The 26,055-nt window shown below is 41.3% G+C and overlaps 1 protein-coding gene across 13 annotated transcripts in view; it reads left to right on the top strand.

Annotated features, from left to right (window-relative positions):
• Positions 1-26,055, top strand: part of LOC111242816 (rho GTPase-activating protein 12-like) — a 78,650-nt gene that overhangs the window by 6,023 nt on the left and 46,572 nt on the right. For 2 of the 13 annotated variants that reach the window (XM_022787659.2, XM_086976595.1), the window contains exon 1: positions 12,670-15,866. The exons of 1 other annotated variant lie outside the window; for it this stretch is intronic. The gene's annotated coding sequence lies outside the window, so the exon portion shown is untranslated. Of the gene's footprint in view, positions 1-11,239; positions 11,427-12,574; positions 12,645-12,667; positions 15,867-18,751; positions 19,281-19,303; positions 25,694-26,055 lie in introns of those variants that run through there. 10 more of the 13 variants (XM_086976589.1, XM_086976590.1, XM_022787656.2 and 7 more) reach the window with 10 other exon arrangements.

Genomic DNA, 26,055 nt, shown 5'->3' with positions numbered 1-26,055 from the left:
CGTTTAGTATAACTTCGTGGGCGTCTACCGGCAACGGTGTCTACGCTAGGATAGAGTTCATACAAAACGCCAGCCAACTTGAATACGGCTTAACTTCTCCAATCGAATACAGTAACTAATCAGACTAATTAATTTTGGCTAGTCGCACGTTTCGGGTGGCGTGATCTTCCTTATGTTCTATTCGATGTTAGCAACTACGCATGGGCCCCATCTATCATATATACAAGTGTTCGAAGGAGCAGTGACTTCAGTGCAAGGAACAATTGTAGATTGGCCCCTGCGATGACTCAATGATAACGTGTTTATTTACTAAAACTATGGAGATATGAGGGATCGTCGTTCAGGCTTGAAACTGAGCGCTTCATGTTACGCTGTAAACTAGCCGTGTGAGGTAACGCTTCATGGCAGTGGAATCACACGTGAAACTCATAATATTTATAGTAAATTGGGGCCCCACTGCCGTTAAGCATTAGCCCACGCACACAGATATATATGTATTCAATGTAATGTGACGATTTGACTTTATAGTGAATTAAATAAATAAAACAAAAGAAAATAAATCTCTAATAAAATCTATCGTATTTAAAATTTGATACATAGACTGCATGGAATCTTCATGTGGTATTCTCACAAGTTCCCAATCATCCATGCTATTGGCATGGATAACGAATACGCGGACCATATATTACTACATCGAAATGTTGCCTCAGTTTCTCCAGCTAAATAAACACATTACCGTACGATAATCATGGTAGTGATATTTGTCCTTAGGCAAAGCCTTGACTGCGTAACTGGGTGCCTGATTTTTTGATGTGTCGTGTTGAGCTAAATCGTAGTTGTCTGCGTACATGCGAACGCAAAAGACGCTAATGTGCTTCGTTCATTTTGGGAGGAGTCCTCTGAAAAAGGTATTTTCATAGTACAGCCGTATGTTAAATGCTTGGGCCTCGCCTCTACCTGGATAACGTAGAGTTGTTAAACGCTCGTTAGAATAAACGGAATGAAAAATGACGCCGAGATTAGAGGGCGCACCAGTCGAGGCACAAACACTCCGATGCGCACTATCTAAATACCAGACTACATGTGTCCCATGTAGCTATATGAAGAAAAGCAATCGAAACACCCAAAAGCAGTAGCTGAACGTAGGCCTAAAGTTGGATGGAAAATCCGTCGCCGCACTCTTCTGTTTCTATCGCGACCGCTTCTGTCATTTTGCCAGCACAGCATAGTACATTGCTAATAATAAGGCAATACCTAGAAACATTGAATGTCAGTGAAATGGGTCTAAGAATGAGCTCACGATGGCCTCAGGTTACATTGTCCAGAGTACCTTAAAAGCCATTGAAAAAACGCAACAATTGAGGGACGATTCCTTTAAATTTAGGTGAATCGAAGACGAGCGTTAGCAAGCTTCAGGCACTGTCGGGCAAAGCAAGTCGCTGGAGGGTCGGAGAGTGTCCATTTTGCATTCAGCTTATCACTCTGTCACTGCGGTACGAAAAGCGTTCTATGGAAATCATAGATGCCCACTATGAAAGCAATTATTTCCGAAATGCGAAACTATAAGGCTGGCAAAGGTTGTAATAGGTGTAAGCGTCAGTAATATGTTCCTATAATGTTTGCCCGCCTCGAATGCAGCAGTAAAACCAGCAGGGTGACTTAGTCGAATAAAAATTTCAGTCAGCTCGTTAACGATTACGTACGCAGGTAGCTGGTAGCAGGCGGCACAGTGTAAAATCAAACTTGGTGACTAACTCCTATTAAGATCATCTTGGATATGTTGTTATACATTTCGAAATAGGCACTTCTCTCCTGTAACATAAAGTAATCTCGTTTATTGCATAGATCGGTAAAGAGCTAAACAACCTTGCGAACCCAATAACGGTGCTACTTCGACTATTCGAAGCATTCGCTATATCTCTACCAGAATGTAGGTATAATTTGTGCTTGTCCGTAAGAGCGGGCGTTGCAAGCAGAATTATTCTCGCGCTTTGGTCTGCAACCATTTCAATTGCAGCGACTCTTAACGGTTTGCCTAATAGATGGGCCCTTCCAAGTTAATTTAAGACACCTTTGACGTATAATGCGCGTTGGCGTCCAGCGACGATTATCGAAAAAAAAAAAAAATGTGTTTGTGTACCGACTAAATATACTACATATAGTTTGCTGCGAGGATCTATCTAGTGTACATACCGAAATACGCCAATATAAATTGGATTGCTTCCCGAATTATTTCTAATTAACGCATTTTTAGGCATCGTCTCTCCCACATGCGAGTAGCGTCTATCATGAGCCTATTGTGGACACATTCTTAGATAACTGTACACGGTACGAATCAACAGAAGAACTAATAACAAAACACCACAATGTTATAATAGCCGATTACGTTATTTAATCAACTATGCATGAATAGCAAAAAATCCATGATTTCCGTCCCATGTGACCATTTCGTTTCCGTTGTGCAGATATCATCTTCACCAAAAAGTCTAGGATTTACATACACATACAGCAGATAATAACGTTACGTTAAAAACTATTTTAAGATGAGTTGTGCCGATACGTAGAATTGTTCCGTCCTTCGAAGATCTGCTTTGCCGATATATGGCCGGATACTATGGCCGATGATTTCCATCACTTGGATATCATTATACGCAGTTATTTTTGCCGTGAAACGGTACTGAATGAATGCTAGTCTAGACACAAGGTACCTTTCTGAAGCAGTTACGCGTTACGCTGCACTGTAAGCGGCTTGACAACGCGCTAACTTTGTCAGCTCAACTTTCTAACGTCCCGCAAAAATTGCTCAACGTTCATGCATGTGCACTATGACAATGGTTTCTTGTATGCTAACCGTCTAGTGTTGAGCACTGTTAGCAGATCCGAAGGTAGCGAGAAACTATCAACGGAATTGACGCTAGGAAAAATTCGGTCATAACAATTTTAAACTCTATCATTTGTTTGCAGAGACCTCTCATTGGACTAATTATGATTAATGGATCATCCACAATAAATCCGGTTGTGCGTATGCTGGATTTGTTATTGATCAGTGAGTTACTTCTTAAGGAACCCATGAGAGCAGGAAAGGTATACCTGAATCAAGTCCGTGCTTTCAAATCGGCCTGCGTCGCTTATCGTTGAACAAGTATTCGTATCTTCTAGGTGACACACCGCTACTGTAACTAAACGAATACATTTTTATAATTGAATATTAATTAAACAATAACTTGACAATAACTTAACAATAATTATTTAAGTAATGAATTATTTTTCTTATAAAAAAATTCATTAGACAAAAAAACGACATTGGGCCTGCCGGGCAGCCTTCACGGAATGTCTTCGAAATACATGACGGCTAGCTTTGTCATAACGGGACAGAATCACGATCCAAGTCTGTGCCAGTTTTCCTGAAACTACTTTGCGCATTTGGCGTGATTTTGTACATGCTACGTTTTCACAGACTCCAGCTGAACAGACTGTGGATGGATACACTGAATCGCTCTCTCATAGACTTTAGCGGAATTTTCTTTAACAGTTTTTCCATGTAATTACTAATTGCTAAGTCTAGATTGCAACAAATACATGACGTGCTAGTTAGGAGTAAGAAAATAAACGTTGTTTGGTGTTATTATTCAATGTTTGTGTCTCACACAAGCAATCTTTCGTCCAAAAAAATATATATATATATATATATTTTTTTACGAGCGGATTTGGCGGAGAATTGAACGACTTCGGTACAATGTGCCGCTAGCAGACGGAATTTGGCTAGAAAGAAACCGATGAATGAAAACCGACTGAGTTTGTTCTAAATAGAAGAAGTAATTTTAAAAGAAGAAAATCGATGCTCGGCGCTTTTTTTGTTCTCCGAAGGTTACTGCGCTGCGGAAATTCGTCGAAGATTGGTGAAGACATCAGGCAAGGATACCTTGAGAGAAAACAGTATGTGAATGATGCAGTCGTTTTACGAACGGAAGCTGTAGTGTTGAAGATCAGCGAGGCGGTGGCCAGATGTCGGGACCCAAATGATGAGAACGCGTTGTCGCAATCAATGAAAAAAGTTTCCACGACAGCCAAACTTCGAGTCTAAGGTCTATGTCGGTTCAAACTGGCATTTCACATGGAACGTGCTTCAGAATTTTAAACATGTAAAAATTGGGTGAAAAATGATCTGTAGATTAGTTGAAAACGCATCTGGAGTAATCTACGTACATTTTGCAAAGCTTTAATCAAGAAAAAAAAACTCACATAGAACACCTTATAGATGGAATACAGTTAATTTTTATCGGCAGTCGGACAAGGACCAGACGCAAGAAGTCATCGTCCTGGAAAGAGGTCGAGTTTGGTGGGAGTGTTGAGCGGGTCCGTACGTAACGCGCTACCTCCACGCTCTATATATATATATATATATATATATATATATATATATATATATGGCATACAGGTTGCGTCTGCTCAAAATTTGATGCCTTTTACATCTGTGCACGGTAGTACTACACAAATGCTCTATCCATTTTTGTAGGTTGCTCTTTATACACAAGTGATCAATTGTGCTGATTCAGCCGACAGTACAATTTACGAAAATTCTCTCTGATCTTGACCTCTATCTATCTAACTATACCAGCAATTAGCGATCAACTAGTACCGCAGAGAATCATTGCTATCGTACTAGTAAGGAAAACTCAATTAGTGCAAAGTGGTACTTTGTCGTGGAAAATTTTTCCCGTAATTTGAAAACGGTTCTAACAGATGAGCGTACCGGTAATAATATTATTCTCGGCTCATGGGGTACTTGTGAACATATTCTAATTGAAAACACTCGCTGACAGGACACTGAATCCGTAGTTCAGCATTAAAGACGCAAACCAGAAGTATATTTGCGCCAGAGCGAACGGGATTGTTAGCCCGTCTGCAGTCAGACCTTTAGTAGTACAACACTATTTTGCCATTAATGGCAGCCAAGTGTCGTTGGGCTCGAGCCGTTGCCGATATCAACGAAGCGGAACTAGTTCGTTTTGCTTAAAGATCACAATAGTTTTCTCTCATTTGCGTAGAGCAATTGTATAGTTACGATATTAAGGCAGGAGCGATTGTGGCGCCACCTCGGCTGCCAACCGCTACTAACGCTGCCAGGTTTCTTCTCGGGCAAATTCAATCAAGTTCATAGGTATGAAGTTGCAGTGATAGGAGCCAGGCTATCGCCAGTAACTTCCGACGGTGTGAGGATCTGGAAGATTGAGAATTAAAACTGCGAAAAGTTCCACCCACATTCACAGCCAACACTGAGCTTCATAGATGGGTAGCTGCAGTTGTTACCGAAGGAAACAGGCGTCCTACCTAGGTCGAAACGTGAAAGCGTACCCGGTCTCCCGGCGTATTACAATTTTTTCATGCTGTAAGCTAGCTTACTGATCACCGACACCAAGCACGCAGCTTTATCTTTAACTACTTTTGGGCTATATAAGTAAATGGCATTTTGTATGGATCGTTATAAAAGATAATATGAAATAATAGAAGCTTCCCTAACAAATTTATAATCGTTATTGAAATCGTTACATTTTATTCTTACCTGTCCTTCAATTCAGGATCACGCTTCTCCAACAATAAATACAGTTTATGTATACTGCCATGCGCATGTGCCCCAAATCAACGTCGGATGTCCAAAGACGATGAGATGCCCTGTGTATTAGAGATTGAATCGACTAAAATTCAACAATACTACTATTCAATTTTGAGTAAATGGGACGACGTCGGAAAAGAGTCGAAATTCAAAGGTTACTTAGGTGGGACGGTTTTTCTTCTTTTCTGTGCGGGCTCCATCTAAGAGGGAAGCGTATAAAGGCGCATCCGAACGTTTGTGCTAGGAAGCCTCGCATAACTCTGTCTCAGACTAATGAGTGTTTCGTATTGTTAAACCATTTTAGTTAAACATTGCTTCAAATTGTCGATAGTCAGTCGAATACACGAATTGTGCGTCCATTGTCCTGGTTCGGACTGTGTTTTGGCAGGCTGGTCAGTGCGTCAGCTAATCGGGTTTTGTTCTGGTGGCGCGGTAGTCGTCGTGGAGTATAGATAGTAGATAGAGTAGAGAGATAGCCACTAAGCGCTAAGGATGTACGGATAGGTAGTACCGAAGCCTTAAGGAAGCTGAGCTTAAACTTGCCCATCTAGGCCAAGATAAATATTTCTAGCTGTTTGATATCTAAACATCTACATTGAAACAGCGTTGGAGCTTAAAGCATGGCAGCTTTTGAAAGGCGCAGCATTCACTGGCTTAAGTCTGTGTTCTTTTTCGCCAAAAAATACAGCAATAAAAAGGCAGATGGCCTACGATATTTGGTAGGATAAGATTAAGGTGACATTTTTGGGGTATACCTCCGCGTTGCGACGGTCGCAAGGTCCGGTATGTTATGACAATGAAGTCTGATGTTTTCATTTCGAATGAAGCACAACGGCTAACAGCTAGTCAGTATGACAAAAGAATATGTATACTTCCCGAATAGAATCTTATCAACTGAAGTCGATGCAGTTTTACGAGTGCGAAAAGCTCGGGCTTAATCATTAAAGGTATACCTAAAATGATCGCTAGAGAAAAGCATTTTATTCCAATATTAAGATGACTTTCCAGTGGCCTCTAACCACTTTGTCCTGCTGAAATAAATCTCTGTCGCGTTACAATCTGGCAGAAACACGTTAGCCACCTTGGCCGAGGCAGGTCCTGAAATGTCAACAGTCAAACTCATTAATGGGAACCCGTCTGCAAGGTTTGCGTACGAAGTCCTCGTCCGAAACTCGTTTCATAGCTAGCGCGTCGCTTTAGCGATACAAAATACGTACCATTCGTTTATCACAGCGATATCCGATAAACGATACACTTCGTACATGAACTAATAACATCAGGCCATTATTCATTAGTGAGGCTCAGACGAGCCTGTGATGCAAGCATCTTCCCCTAGTTTCCCCCAGTTTGTCCCGGTTAAATGATGTTCTTGCAATATTTGGGATGTCGCCTGCGTACATCAATTGAATTTACGAACGAATCATTGTTGCTTTAAGTTTAAGGTACAATCAACACATAAATGCTGCTGGTGCTAGCATTTATGTGTTGATCGTATAGATCTTTATGAATGATCAAAAAATTGATGGATTCGAGCGAACCATCGAGAACTTATGCAGGGGAACACAGTTATTCTGTTGTATATTTTTGATTATACTACCAGACTAACGTCATTCCGTAAAATAGTAGACGTGATGTTAGCTCTGGCTACGGTTTGTTGATTGAGCTCGTCTGTAAGGTAATTCGTAGCAGACCGGATAAAATGGTCGTCTTTCTTAAAGCGGAACGGCACCTTCTTGACGGTCGCCTTGATTTACAGACGGACAGCACTTCGGCCATGTTTAAAAATGTTTGTGTTCTAAGAATGTTCTGTTAGGCCACAAGCCTTATGTTTTGTGGTTATTCGACAGGTGCATTATTATTTTTTGAATGTGAGCCTTACCGTTAGGTAAATAGAGTTTACTAACGGTAGTGTGAAGGGAGTACGCCCAATGATTTACGAACCGATGATTCAACCTCAATTGGATTACACAGAATATAGCTATTAAATGAGACCAGATTCACGATCTGATCAAATTAGCTTCAGAAAAATAAAAGTAACACTTCTTTACAAGTTATCTAAATGATTGCTGATTTGCAATAGTTAACAATTGAATATAATGAAAATTGTTTTTCTGTCGAATTTCGAGCATTGCTCTTTCTATCATCAACTACGGACGGGCTGATTGAAAGAAATTCAGAATCCCCTAAACAATGGGTCTGACTATCTTTCGTTCTGTTAAGCCAAGGGCTCGTATATGTTTTTCTCCGTGACCTTCGTGTCAATGTGGCCAGTCACTTTGTCACACTAATCAAAATCTTCCCGTGATAATGAGTTTTAGCTTTCAGAGTGGTGATAGCCAATCTAAAAATTCAACCCTAGCAATGTCTTGTTATCTTTTTTCCAGCCTATCCGCTCCTTCTAATATAGGTCGGTAGGCCATATGCAACCTCGCTGTCCTTAAGGATTTATGCATCCACATTGGAACATTCTATACGGTAATATGCTCGTGGTTGTTAGCTTTGTAAAGCATCGCATAAGAGGACTGATTGGAAATGCCATCCGGATTGTGTGCTGTGTGCTGATATTTTCGTTGACAGGTCACATGCAAAGCTCTAAAAGCTCAGGGAACATCGTTGAAGCAGCGCTAGTCATAGATCCCTGAGTACTTTCACCCGACACATCTCCATGCACAAGGGTAATAATTTTCGTTACTCAAACACAATTCAAGTTCACGCGGGTGAATATGTCGGTTACGTACACATGAGCAGATCTGTGTATGGATGCTTATGCTTTTTTTTTCGAACAGGACAAACATTTCCAAGGCCGCGTAGGATACAAACCGACACATGACAGCACAATAGCGCGAGGCTGTATTTTTCCGTGGACAGCTGTCGTTGATATGTTCGCATGTTAAAATTATCCATAAAGTGTTGTATTAGTGGTTGCGTTCTGGAATACGGAGCTTCCTGGACGTATAGTTTCAGTGTTTAGAAATGTCCCATCGATTGCCGGCCATGACTGCGGCCTTATCAGTGAAGTTGTTCGCGCTTCATATACTGTGGTGATTTCGTTGCATACGATAGAGCTGAAGTTGATTGTAAAATCGTTGCTATTATTGTTAGGGGATGTAACCTTCGAAAGCGAGAATAAGCCAGGGGTGACTGCTTGTTTGCTAAGGTAGTCTTTGTTCTCTATCCCATATAGTATTTATCGACCCAACACCTGCAAATTTACCAGTAGGTATTATCGTTAAGTAAATGCACTAACATGAAAAATGTGGGATTTGAAAACGCAATACAAAGCAATATAAAACACTTATAAAAAAAACTTAAACCTTTATAATTAACTAACAACACATCATGAAAGCCATATATATCTTCATTTCGTTAGATTTACTAAGAATGGCCCAAAGCACAAGGCCGGCTAGAGATATCATATTTGTACAGCCACGTATTAACGAACAGCAAAGCATTGATGAGCTATTACGTGACTGCTTTTATTAAAGGGATTTTTTTCGCGTTCACTTGGAAACCGCGTGTCAAAGGTCCGCAATCGGGATTAACTTAGATTGTTGCCTTAAGCTTAGGGTCTGCGTGAATGCTTCGGACTTAAACACTGAGATGTTCGGCAAACTACCACAATTCATCATTACCATCTTTACTGGCTCATAGCGTATGCAAATTTAAGTCTTATACATTGAACATGTATGTTCAAAAGCATCGTCACGCTCTAATCCTAAACATGACTATCTCACTCATTGATGACACGTACGCAAAGCTATGTAGTATCGCACAATGGCGTTCTAAAGAAAACTCTCGTTGCCTGACGAAGAGTCGGGCGGCGTTGTTTTTCTAATCTTCGATGCTAGGATCTACGATATGCAGGATCTATCTACACCGAGCCACTCGTGAAGTTTCGAAAGTCCGACACAACTCCTGAAGACGGATTGGCTTTTTCGGCAATCTATCAGCATGTGTTAAATGAATCAATTATAGGTCCACAAAATAGGCTGTACTTGTCAATCGACGGATAATAATTTCACCTCGGTGATATATGCTTTTTGTACTTAATGTAACTAGAGTTATTTTTTTGTTACTATGTGATGTTTACTGCCCTGTCCTATATAATTAATATACAAAGCCGGAACTTAATTGATAATCATAATATTAGTAGAGGTCGAACGTTATAGTAAATGTGATTTTAGACATTTTAAAGAGCATCTTGCTGATCGTTTTTATCGATTTTGCCGATCGTTATTTAATTTTCATCGCTGCATTTTTAAGGCTTATGCCTTGCAGTCTAGCATGTATAACATATTCATCATATGCGTAGGTTTGACATTATACAATAGTTCAGCTTTCTTAAATGTGGGTTATCAAGTAATTATTACTATTCTAACAGTGCTGCTGTTAATTTAGTTCAAGCGTAACACTGGAAGTGATCCATCCCTGAGGGGCATTGCTAGAGTAGCGGCATTTGTCATTTCGATATCGGCAAGCAACCTCCCCTAACAATGGATACGATATTGATATGGCGTACCGTTATCAAGATGTTATTATACAAAACAGTACCAACTGTCTATATTCGTTCGAACTTTGACATTCGGTAAGTGACGGTGACGGAAATGTGCAGTAATCGAAATTGACCGAAGGAAGGGTATGTCGCTCCGGACATCGTACGGCGGTAATGTACACGAACGTATATGGAACAAAAGCTCAGTACGTATGCTTTCTTAGCCAGATCAGAGACCGAGTCCGTTTGGCCGTCGAAACAAGATCGGAGAAGAACCGTGTTCGTTGAACAAGAAATATGCTTGACAGAATTGCACTGCAAAAGCCAAGAACGTCCTACCGTGTAGTAGAGTAGGTGAATTATCCGGTGGATATTTCTGTCTGAAGGTGACCTGAAGTCTGTCGGAGGTGAACAACATGAACGGCGTCGTATATCGTTCCCCTATATTCCTGCATCGATAACTACATTTAGGGATAGAATCGATACGCTGAACGAGTTTAATGGAGTAATTTGGTGCTTGGTTACTTTTGTTATTGCTGTTATGTTATACGTTAGTTTAGATTTCCTGCTATATATCTATCACCATTAAGAACGAGACTGGCGGGTTTGTCGCAAACGGATTCCTCCGTCGATGAACGTTTGAATAGCTCGTCGGCGGAACAGCTTTCTTGCCCACGCCTTTCAAGCCGTGGGGATTGATCTCAGCTGTCTGTTTGAACATTGTTCTACATAATCTATGATAGACTGTATGTCCGTTACAGGAGCTTACCAAGCCGATAACTAGTTAATTTATCATTTAACATTGCTTAGAGGAAACGTTTCTATCCTGCCTCAGTTACCCGACCAAAGTGACCTATACGAAACGATAATCTTTCGGTTACAATCTTGATGGCTGTCTGCAGAGTCTCGCTGCGGATATGCTGTTATTGTTTGAAAGTTTTCGTCTGCTTGATCTCCAATCGATTTGACGCTACAAAGCGTTAATATGAAAGATTTGTCTGCGCTAGCTGGATGGATACGCGGCTGTATGAAGCAATGATTACGCGCGCACAGCTGACCATGTAGAAACACAGACTGGTATTAGCCAGACGGAACGTCTGCTTAGTGAGTCATCTTTACGTTTACGTTGCACAGAGACGCGGTCTTTGATGGATGATGCCGTGCTTACGCGCCGTTTCGATTAAAAAAAATGTATACGGTGTAAATGTGGAGGACGCCCTCCAGTGTGAGAAAATAAGTCGGCTTGGATCGGCAAATATTCTGTTCAGTACTCTCGCCTGTTAGCTTTTCGAAGTTCAAAATAGGACAAACGTTATCCAGGTACGATTTGGCTAAGAAATAAAGTTTTGAGAAAATTTGCCTATTCCAGTTGCAACTTTGATGTTTAATGATCTAAACATAGAAGCCTGTGTTTCCTTATGGTACACATACGCAGCTAGATTCAAGAGTGGGCTTAATATCTATCAATTTTCTTTTCTTATATCTCGTAAGCTATTAAGTGAATGTCGGGTTGATCGGTCCTGTAGCCAGCAGGTCCCACAATGTGTCGAAAAATGTTAACACGAAATATGCTTTTTTTGTTGCATGTCAAGTAAGGCCACATTGTCGTCTGGCCTTCAGTTACTTAATGGCAGAATGAATACGAGCGAAGGATAGCAGGGTTCCCAACTGAAGTACTGCCTCTTCTAGGTAACTAGAAAGCTGCATAATTATTGACAATGGTAGCATCAGATCAAATCGGCAAAAAATAAGATATCAGTAGATTATTGTGGCTGGTATTTTATAGTGTTGTGATCGTCACAGGGAAATTCAACTTCCCGTTAGCCTGTATGAGAGGGGACTTTGGCCTGAGTAAGACAATGAACCGCAGTTCACGTTTAGCCCTTTAGTGTTCGTCCTGTACAATCGATTGTCCTTGCGAAAAACGAAGGCCGGAAACAGCAGAGTAGGTCCGAACGAACAACTAGTTTGTCCTTGTTTTTGATTGAGAGAATGAATTAACAGCGACCGGACCTAAGCGACTAAACAGAGCGACCCGGAGCGCATTCAGCAGTATTCGACTATTGAAAACAATCAAAAATAGCTAGCAACTCGCACCCAATGGAACAGAATACCCATCCTCCGTTCACCAGCTCAGTTGCAGAATGATACATAGGCTGGTATTGCAGCCAACGCCTTGTCATATATTCGTGCTGCTTAGGATTAGATACATATCTTTAATGTATCAAAAAAATGCTTTTTGTCAAGAAAACTTTAATTAATTTCTTTTTTTTTTGTTTTTTTTTCGTTCTCAGGTAAGGCCGGCGCTGCCGATTGACGAAAAATCGGATTCAGACTTGTCTCTTCATACGCTCTGTGAAATGATAGGCAGTGTTTCTTAAATACGGTTTGTTTTATCAACAATTCTAAAGACCTAACCCCAAGACTTGTGTTTTCCTTGCGTTTTTTCTATTTTTATTCGCAAAAAGGAAGTTTCTATTCACAGGCGATTTAGCAGCCTAAATCGATTCTACGCATATGTCTCTTTATTCCCAACCAGTACGTATTTTAGTATATATGTATTATATATACAGCTGAATCTTATTATATTTTCGGATGCGGGCCTACTATCAGTGTTACGTACAGCGCTATTTTTCCAACTTGCAGATATACATTGCTATGAACATTCACGTCCTATAGCACCTTCTGCTTTATGGCATAGTTTGCAGGTCCATTGAAAAATGAATGACCTAGAAAAGATTCAACAAACTAAGCTAGGCACAAGAAGGACGTTTAAAATTATCCCTGCCTTTATATATCATAAACTTGAATTATAACTAATGAGCTGAGAAGTGTATATTCATAAGCTCGTCTGATTGGTAAATTCTAACGTAGCAACCTTACCGCTAACGGAAAATACCAAACAAGGCTGTTGACGAACAAGTGTGTCATAATGATTACATTTGTACAGCCTTGAACGAGCTGCATCTGTAGTGACCTTAAATTAACAATTTACCCTCCCGTGTCTAAGATGGCGACGTAACAGTTGAGCCAACAAAGCGTTAATAGATAGGTTCTCAACAGGGACTAAGCGCGCGACCTAGTCGGCAGTAGCTTTTTGCTTTAGAAAAAAAACAAATCCCTTCTTCACCAAGGATGGTAAAACGTTAAAAACGGAAAGTTTCTTTGGAAGTTTATCGCGATCAGTGTAACTACGTCTAGTGCCCATTGCCGTGCTAATGCGTCTAAATTTATTATGCGGGAACAGCTGACCAGCGTTTTCTATGCGAGCGTATACGAGAAAGAGAAAGATGCGCCATGTACGCCTTGCTGTACAACAGTGACCGTTTATGTTTCTGTGATCGGGTCAAAAATTGAATTTGAAACATATCGCTATTTTTTTTTCGCAGACGATCCCCAAGTCAAAAAGATTTGTATCAATTTTTTTCCAGTGTTTCTGTGCCCGAAGAAACATTTTGCTAGCGTGTTTGCCTGCCAACCGAAGACATACAGAAGTGATCTAGACAGAGACAAAGGAGCGACCAGCCGTCTCCAGTTCCACCGGACGTAAAATTCGGAACGTTTTCGTCTCAGTCTCCACTTCTAGCTACGTTTTCTCGTATTTGATTTCTTTCTAATTCGCGTCACAATCGAAAGAATAACCAATATACCAAGTGGCAACGAGTATAGCGTCTGCTGCTCTACGATTTACCTATTGGCAGGCTTAGCAGCACAAAGAGGGTGTTTGCTCCGTCGACTTTGTCTATAAGCTCAAAACAGGACGAGTTCCAGGCGACAATACCAGTGGCAACATATCGCCGGTATTTAACACGCCTTAGTCCCCCGTAGAGCGGCCTCTGTCATATCGTCCGTTTAGTGACTGCTTGGGAGGGTCGAACGCATACCATGCCATCCCTACGTCGAACGAATGCCAGCCAACGTTCCGCTGAGGGGCGCGGCGTTGGGTTTGTTCCAGTGGACAGTGGCTCAGCCCACTTGATACGTTCTGCTCGACGCCGTCGTCTTGATGGCACTTTCGGAAGAGTTTATTACAATTTGTGACGACAAACATATATAACAAAATGTGACGGCTGGTTGACACAGTGATAGCATCAGTGAAACGTCGCGTGTCAAGCAGTTCCGTTGTTCCTGTTAACTAACTCAATGTCAGTTTATACTATAGTCGTTCGGATAATGGTCAGGTGCCTAGGATGGCAGCGGTTCACCACCGTATCATTATTGAAAACAGTAGTTACAAATAAATATTAATAATAAGTTATTATTATAGGAGAATGGTAATTTTGGTAATCAGGTTTATATCGCTACTGTGCCACGTCTAGCATGACTTACCCTAGTACCATTATCACAGTAATCATACATATTGAGCTATGATCAATTTGCTCTAGCGAAGCGCCCACGAGAATAGAATCAAGATGCCTACGGTAAAATAAGGCCACCATCGGTTGGTATTGAATAGATATATGTGGATCGACAAGGGGTTTCACTCTCAACGAACAGACAGGGGGGCGTTACCAACAGCATATACTAATCTACATTTAAGTGCGTTTTGTAGCGATTTCGAGACGGCGTCGAGCGCTTTTCAGGCAATTTGCGTTCTGCACTATTTGTTACTGGCAGCCCATAGCCAGGACAATTGATGCTGCGAGAAGCCACAAATGCCGTTAAATCACGGTCTACTTATTTTTTCGGCAAGTGTTTGTCTCGGAAGGAAGTAGCAGGCTAAAACCATGGTGGACGTATTTGGTTCAATGAACGGTGGGTTGTTTTTTGCGAAAGTCAACACAGCCGGATTATTTTTAGGAGTACTTTGGAGTCTCAGTCATTACTTATACCCTACAGGGTCAACGTAGCTGCTAGCATCAAATCAGCACAGACAGATACTTATGCACTGATGAGAGATTTTACTACGGTAATTGCGGTCCAGATTAATGGAGGATGAAAAAATAGATAATTAATGCGCAGAACTAGTTCTATTTTGTAATAAGTATTGTTCTGGAACTCGTCACATATGCCTATTAGTTATTATAGTACATAATATCACTTCTAAATTGTAAGTAGTCGAGTGTTCCATTGTAACATTGAGCTGTTCTTTAAAATCGTTTAATTTATCAAACACGTCGTTAGAGAATTCTGTCAGTTAATCAGTCTTTTTTTTTTCCTAAATGATGAGGTTTTTATGTTGTTTATTATTAAAAAAGTTGTATTTGCCTATGTGTTTATAAGAACTTTTTAGCTTTTAGGAACTTGGAGGTAAAACTTGCAAATTTTGGCAAAAGGACACTTTGAATCACCTTGAGTATCACCACGAACGGCAGCTAAAAAAGGAGCATTATCTTAGAAACGTAACACAGATGCGCAAACAATAAGTTTTCTTATCGGAACGAATGTGCGGACTCCGTCGGCCGTGGTCGTCGTGTGACGGATGAAAAATATCTGGAATAAGCGTATGAACTTACAAAGCCGAGTAGCGCAATATAATGAAGGGAACACAACTAATGAATGACTTCTTTTTGCACTACATATTATTCTACTGGTTTATGGTGACAGAAAAAATATACTTTTCAGTAAGTTCATCCTGAGGAAACAGTTAAACAAACGTAGGTGGCGTCAATAGCGAGGCAGAGAGGCACCAACGCTGATAGGACATGATTCAACTTTTGCGTGAAGCCCCATTATGGATTGGCGATATCAGTATTTTGATGTTTATTACAATACGCCAATAGTAATCTGCGTTTCGTCAGAGATGTCTCTTGAATATAGGTGAGTTTTTTTTTTTATATAAGCGTGCGCGATAGCAAGTCAAAATGGTGCACAAATTTGGCAAACGTCCAAACCTACTCGATCATAAAACTTATTAGTTTCAGCTCATTTATATAAACGTTCACATATAATAGCCTCATGCAACACACAAAATCTGATACAAGAACATGCCGCAATCACAACGCCTGCCTAGTAATGATGAATAGTTGATAGAGGCTTGGCCTAGATCACACTTATAGGTGGCCGTTTGTCACAATAGGAATGCCCAACGTTATATATACATACACTCTCGTATGTGGTGTTTTATTTAGGCTAAAGTGAATAAAGATTTGATAATATGACAGAAACACTCTCCGCGATCTTCTAATAACAGCATATAAAGCTACGTAGCTTGTTCAACAGCCTATATAGGCTTCAGTTCAGGCTCAATCTCATAAGAACTTGTCGTTTCGCTGCTGGACATTTTTGTTCGCTATACGCTCGCTAACTGTTACATAATCAACAGAAATAACGAAATCTACTAAATAATCGTAAAATAGATGTTGGCTAGGCAAATGAAACGGGCCCAGGTACCACAGGTTTCGCCAGATGAAGAATTTAATAACAGCTGTAAAGACGCCTCATCCTGTAAAACACGGTGAACAGCTTGAATATTAATAGAATGGCTACGATGTTTAGATAATTAAATGTTTTGTCACGACAACAGCCAAATACAATTCTGATCGCCAATGTACCATGCTCCTCACTAGCAAGTTGGCACTATCAGTCTAAAGACGCCGAAGAATGAAGAAATAGAGTGAAGTCACCACGTAACGATCACTATCGTCCATAATAGAACATCTATCGTGTTGCATACTGTACCCCCATAACGATATGATACCCCCATACGAGTTAGTATTTCGAATAAACAGGCGTCGTATCGTGAGAACATCAGTAAGCTACCACTAGCAAATAACCCTAACAGCGTATTATAATCATTCATAACTTTTTTTAATGGCTCTACGAATAATACATCCAGCACTGACACCCCATACCGTCGCTAGGGCCGACTATAAACTTTACGGCTTATTTTTTTTTCCCTATTGGAAATTTTACCGTTTCGTCTGGCGTCAGTATCGTGTTTCGCTGCTTCGTCATCACTTTACAAGGCCGAAATTCGATTTTTATTACCGTCCTATTAGTTGTTATTATTATTGGACGGCTTACGGCGAACGCTAAAGCAGGTCGAATCGAGGTCGGTCGATGAACACAGGGCGAGAATTAGAATTGTAAACGTTGGACACGCAGTGTCGCAGGTATTGTCAGGTGCGCTCGAATCAAATGATCCCAGTCCCGTCGAAGCCACTTGTGTGGACACTGGTGCTATTTGATGACGGTGACCACCTGTATCATCAGCGGAATCTTTTTCACTCAGCCCAACGTCAGCAACCGAAGCGACAAAATACGTCTTACAGCGCCACGTTTCGATCTTCTTCTTCGAGTAGCGTTGCATCATATGACGCTAACGTGGGCGATGATCGACATATTGCACCATAGTAAACAACTATTACTATAATTGTATGAAGTATCCGTTACGTTATTTGTATGACAACTGCATGCTGTGCTGCCGTCCGCTCAACGTTTCACTCGCAGCAACAGGAAGTTACCTAGGGGCTTCTTTTCTTGACTGACGCCGTTTTCCTCTTCGATCTAGAGGGCATCGCATATAGGGAAGGAAATTTAGATGTGTTTGGTTGTGCAGTCCGTTGAATTCTGGCTACTAGAAAAAGATAGTTGTTTGTCTACATGAACATGCTATTGTATGAGGATAATTGATGCGGTCATTTTTCCGGTGTCTAACTTTAATCGATTATCGCAGCGGACTATAAGCTGAATAGCACCCACGCTGTCGTCAAGGGTACATATTAGAATAAACATCCAGTATAGAAGGCACACTTAGGGATCTCGCACTAACGAATGAATGGTGAACATGGATTTCGCTGACAAAGTGATACGCAACGAAGCGCTCCCGAATATCTGAGCAGACAGAAGACGACTCTGAGTTCATGGAATGATTGTTCGTTGAGCCACGCGAAGAGGAACTAGGACGTATATGGAAATATCCACATTTTCAGCCAGTCCATTTCCACATGTACGGAGTATGCGCGGAAACGCTTCATATTGGCTTAGGCATTACCTAAGCAACTGTAACTTGACTGTACGTCGCTATTCGCTGAACGGCGCTAGAATACAGGCAGGACAGCGTCCGAAGATAAGAGCGTCTACAGAATGTGTAATATGTTCGATTCCATTTCGGCACGCGTTTCTTGTGCTGGCTTCCGCTGACGTCGTTCCTACTCAGAACTACGAAACCGGAAAAATGAGGCTCCCGTCGATGATTGATTAGTAACGTGTGACGCCCGGTGTTTGCTAAGGAAGCAGCGGCAAGAGAACCGTGCGAAGCTAAACACTAAAGCAATGAAACTATCAGGCTGGGCGTAATACATATTTCTGACGTAGCTAATGTGTGCGTATGGGTCCGGTCGTTTGTTCGACCCGTATATCATACATTTGTACTGATCATTTTTATGAGCAGTTTAAAAGTTGGTTCAGATGTTCGAAATACGATTTTAGCTGCGTACAATATCGAGTAGCATAATATGTACCTAGTGGTGCTCTTAAGAATACACAGTGGTTTCCAGTTAGGCCTTATATGTGGTCTTCTCTTGGTGCACAATCTCGACTATTCGTATCGCTCCATTGTAGAATGACTATTATTTAGTGCGATTGAATGGATGTTGCTATTTGAGCGCCACCCATATCATCCCGACTAGATATGTGCAGGTAACAGCTGAGAATCAGGCTGCTGAGGCCCTTAGACTCGTTCCACTGGCTCTAGCAGACGACGCCGACTAACCACTATCAGTTCGTTAACGAATACACTTAAAAATCGAAGATCAGGCAGAAAACTACGCTGCTGCCACAATAGTAATTCAGTATTTAAAGCATTGAATGATACGTCGGATCTGATCAGAGTTAGCAGCACAGGTGCATCGTCAAAGCAAGCGAACTGGAAGTCGTTTGTCAAACTTGTTGGATGTTTATAAACACGCATACGGCGACAAGTCAGTGATGTGGTTAGGACTAGGTCGCGTGACCCGCTCGTATAACGTTCCGGCGACACACTTCAGCCCCAGTTATTTGTTTGCCCTCCCGTGATGACGTCTTCATTTAGTCCCAGTTGCCTGAATTTCTAGTGTTGTTACTTTGTGTTAATCACAGGGATTCATCGGTACAACTGGAGCACGATTCTGAGACCGTTTTTGCTTTTTGACCCTGTTTTTCTGGAACAACGTTCGGAACAAAGTGTGGGCGTATTGCCATAGCTGAATGCTACAGTGGCGCAAGTTGGTTCCGATGTTAAAATGCTAGAATGTAACATATCTTCTTCGCTCTTCTGTGTTTTAGCTAAGCATGCGCTAATTAATAACATCTAACATATGACGTATACTTGTATTTTGTTTTCAAATATGACCAGCGTTATTAATGCTGGTTAGTTTAAGCGTGGAATTCATGGTAGGCGACAGCTGATCACTCTTTTGCTAACCCTAGAAATGGAGATTCAGTGTTGGTCACAAAGAAGTAATGCGCACGCTAAATGTTACACGCTGGATAGTAGTACCGACTGGATACAAGATCTTACCGACTGGATACAAGATCTTCACGTCGTTTGATATGTGTATATATATATATATATATATAGATCTGTTCAATAGATATGGCGTCATTATCATAGCACATCACTATAACAATAGTAATAATTAAAATCAAGTAATTCTTAGTACATGTAACATATACAATACGTGCCCGATTAAAGCCCGATAGAAATGGTAACAGCACATCTTGTCCGGTTTTAAGCTTCCCGAGGTAGACGAACGCTTGGGAAAAGAACTTTCTATCGCGATAAGTATTATATCGTTAGAAGCCCACTTTGACTGATTTATAGTTCAGATTGGCTACCTATATTTATTCATTCTTTTGCCTAGCCAGCTGAAGCACTCTTTGTTGCCCACTTGAAAAACTATAGCGCTAGAGAACTGCCCCTAAGGAAATAGCATGTTTTGTCCTATGGACAGATAGATATAATAGCCTTAAGCTAGTGTAAACTCACGCCCATCACAAACCTCCTGGATAGCACAGAGACATAACGGTTTGGCGTTGTAGTTTTACTACCGTAAATCTCTCAATGGCGTCTGAAGCCCTGCGGCGCGGTGCGGGCGACAAACGAGGAATTGCACCCGTAGATCAGCGCAGACTGACGAAGGCTCATATCATAACAACTCAAGAAGGGCCGGTAGATAGAGAAATGCTTATGTGGATTACGACACATACGAAAAGATCCAGAGCTCTAGGACGTACTCTTGCGGTCTGCTGGAAATCAAAACAATCAACGAGTAGTAAATCTTACCAAAGATCAAAGATTCAAGTCCTTGCGACGTCGGTAGCCATAGTAGACCAATGCTGCTATGTGAGGCAGTAATTTCGACGACCTTAGTAGTAGCGGCAACGATCAGTCACCATTAGCTGTAGATAATGCAACCGAAATAAAAAGAAAAATAAGATCCGCTTGGCTAGTCGAGCTAAACATTAACTGCTGGACTGCTTCAGTGAGATGTAATACGTCGAGCAATTGCGAGCGCAAGGGAGCATCGCTGGAAAGTTACCCGGAGCCCAATTCCACTAGAGCTAGGACGAATTTCCTGGGCTGAAAATGACGGCGGCGAGGATGGTCAACAAGAAGAGCTTTTCGCTTGTCCGCCTGCTCTCGTTTGCATTGGTCAAAAAAAGATGCTTCACTCTAGGCCTTGCTTCAACAGGCTGTCGTTGTCATGGGAACGATGTGACTGTCAAGCGTCGCTAATCGTCGGCGGCAGCGGTTGTGACCACAGCTAAAGAGCGCTCTATTGATACGGGACAGCTTATTCAGCAGGTGCAGATCACCAATGGCATAGCGCGGCCGCGTCGCATTAGCCAGACGCCCGAGCAAGCCAAGTTGTCGGCTGTGAAGTGCGCTGCTGTAAAAACGAAGGATTGAATATGAATATAACGGACCGGACGTCCAGACGAAACACAACGCGCAGCGACGTGTGATGCCAGCTAACTGAAGACCGTCCATAAAGATTCACGTCTTGTCCCGCCGGATCTTGTCGGATGAGTCGCTTGCAACATTGAAGCGGACATTTGAACACCGATTATTTCCTGTAGTAGCGTCGAAGGAGAAGACAGATGCTCACAAATAGAAGGGGAAGTCTACCGTCAACACCCCCCCCCCCCCCCCCAATTACTCGCTGCTCATTGCTGGCAGAACGCGATGTCGTCACGGCTATACTGGGCTAGGGAGACCCAGTCAGGTTCTGTGAATCGTAACGTAATGTTGCATCAAATTTAACTCTAGCGAAGCATCTGATTGGGATTGACGATTGACGCTCATATTGCTCGCTATAGTGAACTAGGATATGTCTTGGTGTTGGGTTTTCCAATGGGTGATATTCGAAGTCTAAGAAGGGTGTTTATATTTTAAAGTAAGATCCCTAAACTAAATATATGCTATTCTGATCCATGACCTTCTGCCACGATGATTTCATACCTTCTGCTAGTAACACCGTAAACCCATCACTGTAAAACTTCGATGGTTTCTGGACGAAAAATCGCAACAATTAATTTCTGCATACCCCCTTTGGGGCTAAATTAGCACCATTGAGGGAGCTATGCAGAAATCAAAGCAGATGATTTAGCAAGATCCTAGTATAATCCGGAGTGTATTAAGACGTCTTATATAGCTTCTCTAAATTTCTTTTTTGGTAACTAAAATGTATGTGGTATGATATCTTCATGGTGGGCGACGGCGCTACTAGTTCTGCTCGTTAGTTTCATTCGATTTAATTTAATGGCTTATTATAATCTCGTTAGTTGTTGAAAGCAGAGACTCTATTATTAAATAGAGTAGAGATCATTTTGCCAGGGGGCAGTAACCCATAATGCCCGATTCTCCTCCAAACCCACCAAACAGATAACGCCACATTCTTCGATGTCCGTCTAGGTTTTGTTACAGATTATGGAGCATGGGATTTACCTTTCATCACTCGGGATGAACCATTTTAAAAACAGTCTGACTGAGTTTTTGGGGCCTCTGTAGAGTTTTGTAGACGGAACGACCGAGTAAATTCTTTTGCGTTAACAATCTGACACCCAAACACCGAGTTTCTCTTGGTAACCAGATTACTGCAAATTACTTTAGACGATTTGGCGGTGAATGTTTAGTTCCTTGGCGGTATCATGGCCACTCACGTGTCGGTCTTGCCTAAATTTTACAATGGGTTCATTAGCTTTCTTTGCGTAATTTTTCGATTATTGCAATGAATATATTTCACATCGAAATTTCCAGAAAGTGACAGGAGCATCTTTGGGCCGTTCACGCGTCTTGTCCATAAACAGGATCATTTTTTTTTTCATGAGCCTGGGCGGCAACTGTGCGTCCATAAAGAAAAGTTGTTGCAGACGTTTCACGTATCCTCAATACGGTCAGTTTTAAGCCCAAATAAAAACGGTCGGCTTTCAAACAACAACAACGTAGACTTGATGCGACTCATATTATCTCTAAATCAGTTTAGCTAAAAAAATTGTCAGTTCTTTTCTACATATATATATATATATATATATATATATATATATATATATAAAGAGAGAGAGAGAGAGAAAGAATCACTTAACAACAAGGAGAAACCATGCACATTTTTGAAGTGTTACGGAGCGCAATAATATGTATGTCCATTATGTATTCAAGGGATGCCTAATAAAAACATGGAAGATCGCTCTAACGAATTAGCAAAATTCGTCTACGCTAAGGTTTAACCTATGGACAGACAGTGAAGAGATTGTTGGCTCGATTCATCTTCATTCAATTTGCAGTCATTTATGAATTGTCAATTCAGTCTCCATATGACTACAACGGCCATGACACGTTTTTCTATACCAACTACTAGGATAGAAATAGACAAGCCAGCTAACGTGCTTTGTATGCTCCATTTCTGTGCAATCTTTTTGAATAGACGGTCAACTTAAAAATTTAGCTGCTTCTAGATTGCAGGCTTTTTTAGCATTAATTTTTTTATATGACTAATAAAATAACATTGCTCTTACTTGCTAGAACTAAATAAACTTAACAAATAAATTTTGTAATAAAGTCTACTGCTTGGGAGTCCAAGTCAGTTGATTAGAGCCATGCCCCCGCGAATTTTCACCTACGGACAGTACTACCTCTAGGGTAACTTATACTAATGCGCTAGTACTTACAATCGGATCTCTGTTAGTGTTGTGTCAATGACGTTAGCTTGTATAATATTATATTGCGGAGGGCAGCAAGTCAATTTGTGGTGTTATAAGGTTTCAGGCGAACACACACTCTATGTACACTACATCTCTACTACTACACTACTATGTACACACACTCTACAAACCCTAACTTTACCTGCCTCCTGAATCGAACAGATTATGGTTCTCCTCTAATAGGGGTAGTTGACGGTTATGTCTTTATGCGATCCCGTTTATGACGAAATTAGGGTTACGTATACCGGAAATTGTAGCATAAGCATAGCCTCAACTACAGCGACACCAAAAGGGCATCGTGGGACACGTCATGGTGATCCTAGCAGTTATATGGCCTTTTCGCGAGATGCCATCATGAAGCCTATTGAGTTTCATCTTTTTTATTTCCCTTTCTGTTCATGCACGTGGCTCCGGCTGTGAATCTTTCAGCGCGAACAAATTAACGATCAGCCGTTCGTTCGGAGACAATACAGACGCATATTTCAGAAGTATATATTCGATGATATGAGTGCATCGGTCAGTGAATGAATCGTGACCATGCCTGATGATCTGATCCGAAGTCGAGGACGATCGTTTTGGCTAATCTTATTACTTAAGCATACGACACCTGCTGCCGTAAGGCACCGCGGCACAGTTTGTGTTAGAAAAATTCGTTACGCACCTGGTGTCAATCCGTTGATCCAGGAATCCGAGAAAGGAGCTCCTAAAAAACAAGGACTCTGAGCAGGTTCCGCCAGACAGAGCAAAACGTTCAAGTACTTAACCGTACTGAGCTAAGTGGTTTTCGATGGGCCGACGCATCGCGTATGAGCCACACCGCGTGTAATGTATAATTAACAGCAAAAGAAAGCCAAGTAGAAATTCGACGTAAGCAGTACTAATAGGACAATGATACCTATCCGAAAAAAAAACGTTTCTCCCAAAGACTCGGCTGGGAAAAGATATCTAATGGACGATATCACGTCTGTCATCCATTGGCAGCGTTTGCCGTTCAGTCATATGACAAGCCGAATTCGTTTGACGGTGATTCAAATCACTGATTGAACGGTACTACCACAGTCACTTAGTTACGGAAAAAAATCAGTGTCAGCGTTTAACAATGGTAAATAGTAATGTTTGCATAAATAAAAGATTTTAACAAGACATGCCTCCGAAATATGCTGTTAACTTCGTATACATTTCCTCATACGAAATACATCAGCTGCAAAAACATAAGGCTTTCCATAGCACACCTAGGTAATGTAGAATACGCCGCTTTGTTACCAGCTTAGTCTGCAGTGAAGCCGCGACTTACCTTTCAGCGAGGTTATAGGTTTACTTAGCTCCTGTCGTCCATATTGACGAATCACTATTAACAAATGAGGAGAACCGTACATGCTTACGTGTGGTTTAAAAAAGGAGACTAAATTTCGTTGCTTATTCTGACAAAAGTTGTGCCGTTACCAGTGAACTATCATATCGTCTGAAGCCTTTCTAGGAATTGCCTGCCTGTCGAAACTTAATTTGTCCTCTACACGGACATTTTTTCTGTCCATCCTATTACTAAGAATCAATTGAACTACTCGAAAACGTAGGACCTTTTGCGAACCTTGGGTCTGAGATGTGACGCTATCCCTTTGTAGCCTAAGCCAGATTTGAGCGTGCGCGATACGAGAGCAGTGACGATCTCGTTGTATGCGTACAAAACACTGTTTCATACAGCCTAGATAAGGGTCGTATGCATCAAGTCCATGAAACGTATCCTATGTCAGCCCCTGTTAAGATAACTAATTAGGAGGTTGTGGTTGGGACGGAAAATGGTCTTTTATTATACTTTACCGCTATTATTATTACCGTTATTAGGAAACGGACGTTCGGTCTGTACTGATCTGGTGGTGGCCAGGTTATTAGCGTTCGATTTATGTTCATATTTCAGGAGTAACAGAAAACGACACTTTACACGAATGTTTAAAATTATCACCTATCATTGCCAATATTACGTGCGTATAGGCATGGCCCATACATTTCAAGAGTTTGGCACTTGTTAGCTATTTGTGTCGAGGGCCACGTAACGTTTCAGCCGTTTCCTTTAATAGATAAGCTTGGTTTGGGCAAATTGCCCCAGAAGGCGGGGCAAAATCAAGCGGCTAGTCACTTCTTCTGGCGCTGGATTATATCAGGTTATTATTTGAATCAAGAATCACCTCTACTACCTTTGTCGATACCATCATTCGAGAGTTTACGGCGCTTAGGGAGTGGTTCATGCGTCTAGTTCAGCTCGTTATTCTGCATGGGTCGGAACGTGATATTTTATATTTTGATTTATCATATCGAGGGAAATCGTTCGTCTGCCAGTATTTGGGCTTTTTGTTAAAGTGGGTTAGAAAACATGGAACGCTTTAATATTACTGCCAGCCAGTTTTGCCGAATTAGCCATTCGTCTTACTACAACAGGACTGCTTCATTGGAAAAACTTATCCCAGGTATTATCAATATTATTTTCGTTTTTTTTTTTTGTTATATTATCACTATTGCTGCCCAACTTGCCATGTACACGCCACCAGCGGGCCAGAATCACCAGTGCTAAAAGCGATTTTCTATCTTTGTTAGATTGACGGACAAATGCCCTACGGGTCGTCTACACGAAACACCACAGCTTTTCCCTTCTGTCCCTTTTTTGATCTTTCAGTAGCCCGTCAATGTCCTCAAAGCAGGACAGAATTTTAATTTTTGTCGAAGTCACGTTGTTTATTTCCCGTAAAGCAGAAGATATTGCGTTTCTGGAACCACTATCGGAATTGCAAACAGTGATCGCGTTACACTTTAACCTCGTGTGCAAAATACG

This window comes from Varroa destructor, unplaced genomic scaffold (genome assembly GCF_002443255.2).
Source record: "Varroa destructor unplaced genomic scaffold, Vdes_3.0 BEIS01000001.1, whole genome shotgun sequence".
Lineage (NCBI taxonomy): Eukaryota > Metazoa > Arthropoda > Arachnida > Mesostigmata > Varroidae > Varroa > Varroa destructor.
The sequence above is the reverse complement of the archived record's forward strand: the minus strand, read 5'-3'. Positions and strand labels throughout refer to the sequence as shown.